We start from the raw sequence: 8,745 nt of genomic DNA, 5'->3' as shown, positions 1-8,745 counted from the left end.
ATATATATATAGAGGGGACCTGGGTGCCATATATAGAGAAGCCATATATTGAGTAGCTTCACATATAAGCTCAACACCCCCGCTCAAATAAGGGTCCCTAACTGTGGATGAAAAAACCCTTGGGGGATCAAGGGAAAAACCCACAGCTCTATATACACCCACCGTTATATTATAAAAATCATTGAATATACAAATGTTTACGAGGAGCTACATCACTCCTTTTACAATGAATGTTTTATGAGGAGTTACATTACTCCTATCAAATACAATAATGAATACAAAGGTTCAATAAAGAGGTGTAAAAGCTATCGATTAGCTTGTAATCAAAAGTGTCTCCATGAACTGCTGTGTAGCTTGTCATCAATATCGCATCACCAAACATGTCTTCATGTTGTCATCAATATGGTATCACCAAACATATCTTCATAAATCTTTTATTGTCACCAAGTTTGTCTTCATAAAATCAATTCTTTGATCAATCCTACATAGATCATAGACTCCAAAAAAAAACATGTCATGAAAATTATTAGCATCGTTAATGAAATAATTACGTTCACAATGCCATAAGAGATGGTTCGCGACGCCACTCTTTTGACGACATATATACGCACGACAACATATGGTACATAAAGTATAAACGTAAAAGTACAAAATGTGTGATTACGTGATACAAATGATATGTGTATATACTACATAAAACAACATTTATCAATGTAGTGATCAATGAATACCATCAAAGTATTAACAAAATATCATCATTATGTCAATAAAAATGAATAAATGATCATGGTATCAACGAAAAGCATCATGATATCACCGAGAATAATCATTGTATCAACGAAACAACATCATGGCATCACCGAGAATAACCATGGTATCAACGAAATATCATCATGGCATCACCGAGAATAACCATGGTATCAACGAAACAACATCATGGTATCACCGAGAATAACCATGGTATCAACAAAACATCATCATGGTATCAATAAAAATCACCATGGAATCAACGAAATATCATCATGGAATCACCGAGAATAACCATGGTATCAACGAAATATCATCATGGCACCACCGAGAATAACCATGGTATCAATGACATATCATCATGGTATCAATGAAAATTACCATGACCAAAGTATTAACAAAACATTATCATGGTACCATCAAAATCACTATGGTATCAATGAGAAATTATCAATAAAACGACGTAAACTATATCTCTAAAAGAATAATTATACGAGAATCAATGAACGAGTATATCATATAACAAAAGATCATGTACTAACAGTAGCTCGATAGAATTTGGACGATCATCAACGGCTCGACTGAATCGGAACGATGTGTAACTGGCTTCTGCAGCAAAGTTACGTCAGTAACAAATATATGATTGATGAAGAAAAATATAATTGAGAAGTTTTCAATTATGAGAAAAATCAAAAGCAAAAAGTAAAATTTTGATTTTCAAACATATTCGCAGTTTGAGACGATAACCCAAAATTGGTGCAGAATTTAGAGAAACTTTCTTCTGCAAAGTTATAGACTACATCGATTCCAATCTCCATCGCGGGTAGTTTCTTCTGCAAAGTTGTAGAACACATCGATTCCGGTCTCTCACGCGGGTAGTTTCTGCAAAATCGTTTTCAATAAGCAGAAAAATAAAAAAATAAAAAACGGAAATTGCTTTTTAGGTATGTATGCAGTCCGCGAACGATAACTCAAAATCGGTGCAGAATTTGAAAACACTTTCTTCTGCAAAGTTATAGACCACATCGATTCCGGTCTTTTTCGTGGGTAGTTTGCAGTCCGCGAACGATAACTCAAAATCGGTGCAGAATTTGAAAACACTTTCTTCTGCAAAGTTGTAGACCACATCGATTCCTGTCTCCGTAACGGGTAGTTTCTGCAAAATCGTTTTCAATTAGCCGAAAACTCAAAAATAAAAAGCGGAAGTTGCTTTTCAGGTATGTACACAGTCCGCGAATGATAACTCAAAATCGGTGCAGAATTTGAAAAAACTTCTTTCTGCAAAGTTGTAGACCACATCGATCCCGGTCTCTTTAGCGTGTAGTTTCTTCAAAATCGTTTCCAATTAGCAAAAAAATCAAAAACAAAAAGCGGAAGTTGCTTTTCAGGTATGTACGCAGTCCGCGAACGATAACTCAAAATCAGTGCAGAATTTGAAAAATTTTCCTTCTGCAAAGTTGTAGACCACATCAATTCCGGTCTCTATCGTGGGTAGTTTCTGCAAAATTGTTTCCAATTAGCAAAAAAATTAAAAAACAAAAAGCGAAAGTTGCTTTTCAGGTATGTACGAAGTCCGCGAACCATAACTCAAAATCGGTGCAGAATTTGAAAAAACTTCCTTCTGCAAAGTTGTAGACCACATCGATTCCAGTCTCTCCAGCGGGTAGTTTCTGCTAAATCGTTTCCAATTAGCAGAAAAATCAAAAACAAAACGCGGAAGGTGTTTTTCAGGTATGTACGCAGTCCGCGAACGATAACTCAAAATCGGTGCAGAGTTTGAAGAAACTTCCTTCTGCAAAGTTGTAGACCACATTGATTCCGATCCCTCTCGCGGGTAGTTTCTGCAAAATGAATGAGTTAATGGCATTCAATCTTGGCTGACCAAATAGGCTACGAATTGTTCTTTGGAATTGTAGTTTTGTGCTTACCATAATATATATATTTTGTCTAGTGATTGGGATTAATTGTGTGTACAAATCCTCTTGGTTCATAGCAAGATAACTACGCTTACATCAAAAGAAAAATTATAGTCTATGAGAGGTAGTATGATGGGAACCGGTGATAGAAGTATTTCATTGAGCCTTTCAGGGCCAAAGAGAAACACTATACGTTGTTGAAAGTGTATTTTATGGCTAATCCATACGTTAATTCTAATAGATTGTACAGAGTGAAAGCGATAGAAATGATCATCATGTGGGTTATTCATCTAGGATAGTATGTGAGAAATGTAGATATGAGAGAAGTGAAGAGATGAGAATTTTCCCTCCCAAGCCCTATTCTTGCCCGTAGACAATAAGGATACTGCGGGGAGAGATGTACCTGTAGCAAAGAGAACCTAAAATTTGTAGAGAGGATGAATTACTAAGAGTGAGAGAGATAGATTTGGTTAAGGAGATAATATTATATATATACATATATATATGTTGGATTAGAGATGAAAAAGAAAACAACAAGAAATCAAGAAAACATCAATGTAGAACACATCTTACTTGACAAACCCTTTGGCACCATTATTGATGGAGAGAGAAGAAGAGTGGATAATTCCACTTTGATTGATACACCAAGTGCAAGACCTTCTTTGATTAGAGTTGATCTTCCAAGGTTAGCTTGTTGCAAGAATGGCTAGTCTCCCTCTAGGAGAAAGTGTAGGCTTGGGCTTATGTTAATGGCTAAGTACAATTAGGCATTACTACTCACTCCCTCAAGAATTCCTCTCATCAATGGCTTGAATGCTTGAGTTCCTTCCAAGGAAGAAGAGGTCCCCTTTTATAGGTGAAGGGAACCCCCAAGGGTTTACACAAGAAGAGAGGAGCCAGTGTGAACAGGAATTGGAAAAGTTGGAAATGAGCTGCCCCTGCATGATGTGGACAGACTGGGGTCCAGTATTTTGATCATATCTCCTCAACCATGGCTCCAAATAAAAAAGTAAAAATATGGGCAAAAACTTCAGCTCATTAGCTACAATTTTCATTTTAAAATCGTTTTTCAATTCGGATTGGAACCTTGTGTAAAAAATTCATCAAAATAGGGTCCATTTATGGCAGCAAAAGTCTTCATGTGGTCTCCTTAGCCTAAACTTTCATTTAATTCCAAAGGACACCTCATGCCATATGAAAGCATGACATTGCTCCTTGACAAAGTTTTGTAATCAGGCTTGCAATAATGCATTAAAATAAGTGTATCTTTGAAATCATGCCACCTAGTGTCCCACTAGGATTTGATTCTCTCTTAGTAGCTATTTAAAAAGAAATATAAGAAAAGTATAAAAAATACATAGAATATATATATATTGGAGTTTATCCTAGATATAGCATCTAGCTAGGGTGTGAGATGATAATGAAATAGTAGAAATAAAGAATCAATGCTTTTTGCCCCAAGTTAAAGAGGCGGAGCTATTGATGCTTTTCCCATAGTATTTTCTGATGGTAAAGTAAGGATATGTTACCCTTGAGAAAAATAATAGGATGAGATAGAAGGCTTATTATTATACTTAAATATGCATATGTACACTATAGGAAATATAATTATGTATTTAAAAAAAATACAAGATAGATCTTGTAGCATGCGTTCCCACTATGTACGTGTCACAGCACGACAACGATCTCCTGATCTCAAGGCTCATTCATAAGATTTTAAACTCTAGTTCCGTCAACTTAAGCAAAGAAAAATTTATACATCTATAATGGCAGATAACAAATATAACTATTGCACTCAAACAAACCATGAAAAATCATTATTAGCAATTATACATATCCATCAACATGAATCATGGAAAGTAGTACACCTGGAGGTATGGAGTTGCTCATTTTGTCGAAGGAGATGTCCTCAGCCATGTGGATGGAAATCCATATAAGTCCTACCTAACACATCCAAAAAACAAGCACTATACCTCTAGGAGGCATGTCAGTGTGAAAAAATTAAAACTCCTAGAAAACAAACTCAAAACACAATCCAAATCCCTAACCTACCTACCTGTCATCCCTTTTAGAATCAAGGAAAGAGGATATTATATAAACCGGGTGGCCACCCTAAGGCTAGGCCTCTATCCTCATCATCTAGATAAACAAAATCATTTTCCGTGAGGCCATAGTCTTCCTCGGTCTCTATTATTTCTTCTTCATCATCCTCTTGCGCAAGCGTGTTAATCAAGAACCTCGCGATGCATGGATACTCATTTTGTGCAAAAGAATAAGCATGTGCCACCGGAGAAACATTTGCTAGTGGGTAGGGATCACTAGTTATTCATAGACGTATCAGCCATTCTAACTCCTCAAAATTTCTCTCACGCGCAAGTCTCTCTACCAAATCCCATTCGCAAGAAAGTACAGGGTAGCAGATGTGAAACACTTGAGAAAAAGAAAATGGGTACCTTTCATAAAAAATAGAAGCGCATGCCTCTGGTGAACTAGCCATCTCTCAGAATACAGATAGATTTGGTTAGGTCTTTAAAACATGAGTTGTTTTTGTGTGCTGCTTGATGTGACATGGTGAATTTAGACTTATGTGTAGGATCTGATAGGGTGCTCTCTCGTTGCTAGTCGCTCTTGCTCTTTTACTTTTTTTTTATATGTATAATCTTTTTTTTGTTTGTTTGCTAGAACTAGTATAAGGCTTTATATATACATTCCCTAGGATTGGAGATTGAGAGGTCAGGGAGGAAGGTTGAGAGGGAAGCAAGTGAATGATGGATGTCAGCAAACACTCCCTCCTTCCTTGGGTAGATCATACCTTTTGGAATGATGTCGTCACCTTTTGAAACCAATTGTTCCAAGTTGTTATGGGTGAAGGCTTTAACCAATAGTTTTCGATCGCCCTATGTGTTTCATCTAGTTGCAAGGGTGGTAAGGTACTCTCCCATGATTTTATTTACAACATTGTTGTAGGTGGTGAATCTATAACGGGAGGTCCAAACTCTTTCTTGCTTGTATGGATATGTACAATGGTAGGTGGAGGTTGTGTCGAAGCTTCTATTTGCGTATAGGAACTACATGAAGATCAAGAAGCTTCATTTGATTTCCTTGTTCCTGAGCTAGGTGGAACAAATCATTCTTTCTTTGGTACCCAAACTAGCTCTAGAGCGGGTGTGTAACATTCCATGATTTTTTTCTTTCCACGATTTTCAATTTGTTTTGGAGCCAGAGGATTGGGTTTACATGGGCCAGGTGACATGTAAGAGTACAATTTACATTTGGACACCCAGATTTGATCATTTCCTTCATAGTATCCTTGGGCTTCCAATAGTTGTTTAGAAATCCAACGCAATGTTTCTTTACATTTCTTGGAGTGAGTGGGACGTTTCTTACGGGCTTCCGTTTTTTAGCATCAGCCATGGTCACTAAAGAAGCTTTAGGGACCCACTTGTATGTTTTCTTTGTTATATTAGGATGGTTCTTGTGTGTCTCAAGCTTTATTTCAACTACATTAGTTGAAGCTCTAGAGAGTTGGGCTATGGGGACGTATGGTTCAATCTCCTGGACATGAAATGTCTTGGGTTTTATTTCCTTAGGCAATATCTCAGGGACTATGGCTTGAGTGGTAGGGATAAGAGTTGGTTTTTGCATTGTGACACCCCCAGTCCCCCAATCAATAGTTCATTTGGTGGCTATCATCCACGTGCATCCTAGGTTTATATTACCCTCCATAGTTCCAGTAGGCATGACCAAAAAGTCTTGAGCTACAACCTCATTGTCATAACTGACAGAAGTGTGCCAGATTCCAAAAACCATAGTTTTTTTCTTGTTGACACCCTTGACTTGGATAATACTCTCAGATAGAGGTGGCTTCCCTAACTGACCCCATATGATAGCAGATTATATTTAGCACCCGTGTCCAATAAGCCATTATATAGCACTTTTCCATAGGCACTATTTAACTCAATAGGGTATCGTAGAGGCATGTCAGAGTCCAACCAATCATCATCTGTTTCAACGTGGAATGCATGTGTAACTCCAAGGTTAGCCTCTCGCTGGCGTCTTATGCATTGTTGGCGCTCTTTCGCCTCAGCTTGAGCTTGTATCTTTTTCAATTCTGTTTGAGCCTTGGCTGTCTTTTTTGTATGGATGGCACGTAGCTCCTCTTGGCTTAAAGGATCATGGTATCTTTTAAATTTTTTCCCATTGAGGAATCCAATGGCTTCAACTCCATCAAGAGTCTCCACACGAATGGTTCCTTGTGGCGTGATCTCACATACTCTACATGGTCCTTTTCCCGCATATTTCAGCTTTTTCTTTTCGTTATGCACTCCATACATAAGGACTTTATCACCAACATTGATATCTTTGTTCTTTAGATGATGGTCAAACCATTTCATCCTCCTATCTTTCTCCACAAGTGAATTTTTCACAGCTAATTGCCTCTCTTCATCTAGCCTTTCAAGGATATATAATCGCTCAACTAAAGAGTTACCATCCCAACCTTCTTGAGTAGCTACTCGAAGACTAGGAACGACAAACTCCCAACTAAAGGGTTACCATCCCAACCTTCTTGAGTAGCTACTCGAAGACTAGGAACGACAAACTCCCATGGCATAACCGCTTCTTGGCCATACACCATCTTAAACGATGTGCAATTAATGGCAACTTTGTAAGCCCATAAAGCTCAAGTTAACTTTAAATCCCAATCTGTGCGATGAGCTTCAACCGTTTTGGTCAAGATAGTGATTAAGGTTTTATTGGTGCTCTCAGCTTGGCCATTTGCTTGCGGATAATAAGGTGTGGACTTATGGTGAGCTATCATGAAGTTAGTAGTGAGTTCTTTGATTACTCCATTTATAAAATGAGTACCATTGTCACTCACAATCTCAAAGGGACAACCAAATATTGTAATAATGTTCTCAAAGAGAAACTTGGAAGTTGACCTCGCATCAGCCTTTCGTGTCGCCCTGGCTTCCACCCACTTTGTTACATAGTCAGTGGCAACGATAATATATCGAGATTGAGTGCTACGAGCTGCCGGACTAATTGGGCCTACAAAGTCCAAACCCCATTTTTCAAATGGTTGAGTCACTGTTATAGGATGTAAGGGAATCCTATCCTTTCGTTGAGTGATCTTGTAACATTGGCATTCATCACATCCTTTTGCAAAAAGTGATGCATCTTTAAATAAGGTTGGCCACCAATAGCCTGATTGCAACACCTTCCTAGCTGTTAGTCCCCCCGAGAAATGTCCTCCGGCTATACCCATGTAGGCTTCTTGCAGTATGTACAAATACTCATCCTCACCGGCACAACGTCTCAGAATATCGTCCTTTCCTAGCCTGTAGAGAGTCCCTGTAATGAGAGAGTAAGGTTCACATTCTTTTAACAGTTTTCGAGCTATGTCCTTACGAAGCTCTTTGGGTGGAAAGCCATTAATTAGAAAGTTCACAATCTTCTCAATCCATTCAGGTATGGTTTCGACTAGGAATAGAGAAGTATCGGGTAATTCATCATCGACTCCAGGAGGGGCTTCACCATTGGGTATGCGAGACAAATGATCCGCCATGACATGTCTTTTACCAGGTCTCACCACAATGGTAAAATGAAACTCAAGGAGAATTAGCAACCATCGTGTAATTCTTCCCGTGGAACAAGGTTTATTTACGAGATACAACAAGGCTTGATGATCAACATAGAAAACAAACTTGTTGGCGAGAAGGTAGTAGCAAAATTTCCTCACTGCATAAATCATACCTAAACCTTCTCGCTCTGTAGTGGTGTAGTTTCTCTCGGCATCATTCAATTGACGACCTGCAAAGCTGATGGGGTAGTCCAATTTATGTTCTCCTGGTTGAGCTAGAACACACCCAATAGCAAAGTTGATGTATCAATATGCACATGAAAAATTACATTCCAATCGGGCACTCGTAGAATAGGAGCGCTAGTCAAGGTCTTTTTCAATGACTCATAAGCATAGTCACACTCCGCAGTCCAAAGGATGAAGCTTGTACAAAGGACGAGATATCTTGGCAAAGTTTAAAATAAATCGTCGGTAATAACCAACATGGCCCATGAATCTTTG

The sequence above is a fragment of the Adiantum capillus-veneris genome, chromosome 15 (genome assembly GCF_014529385.1).
Source record: "Adiantum capillus-veneris isolate H3 chromosome 15, ASM1452938v2, whole genome shotgun sequence".
NCBI lineage: Eukaryota > Viridiplantae > Streptophyta > Polypodiopsida > Polypodiales > Pteridaceae > Adiantum > Adiantum capillus-veneris.
This window is presented reverse-complemented; position numbering follows the sequence as displayed.